We start from the raw sequence: 582 nt of genomic DNA, 5'->3' as shown, positions 1-582 counted from the left end.
ACAGCGGCAGCAATCGTCTCTCTATACAGCATACCCCTGGGCCCATCAAAAACAGTTCTTCGAGCTTCCTCAGCCACACTTCTAAAACATTTCCAAATATCCTCATCAACAACACAGTCGGGCTCTTCCCCAACGACCATCTTATACACAGCTAACAGCACTTGAATAGTAATCAAATGCCACTGTGCGCCATACCCTCCCTTGATCAATTCTAAGCAAACTTCCGCAAGGTGCGGTACCTAAAAACTACAACTCCAGTCGAATCGTTTTGAGATAGTATTTGCCGTGCTTACATTTAGTGACAGTTCTGGGTAATCAAGCACCATCGCCGCGTCCAAAACCAACAGGGACTCCTCCTCCTCCTTTATACCAGAGAAAACAGTCTTGCGAAACTCCTTCACTTTTCCACACATAACACCGACGTCAACATAGTGTCCCATTTGAAGTATTATGAACTTAGCCAGAGCCTTGCTACAATACTCATGCGGTGATCGAGACGACGGTGAGAGTAAAGGCTCCAAAGCATACATCGATAGCTTGGTGCTCAGAAGGTCCAACAGAGGGCTAATCTGACAGGGCGAA

The sequence above is a fragment of the Perkinsus marinus genome (assembly GCF_000006405.1).
Source record: "Perkinsus marinus ATCC 50983 genomic scaffold scf_1104296970398, whole genome shotgun sequence".
Classification (NCBI taxonomy): domain Eukaryota; phylum Perkinsozoa; order Perkinsida; family Perkinsidae; genus Perkinsus; species Perkinsus marinus.
The sequence above is the reverse complement of the archived record's forward strand: the minus strand, read 5'-3'. Positions refer to the sequence as shown.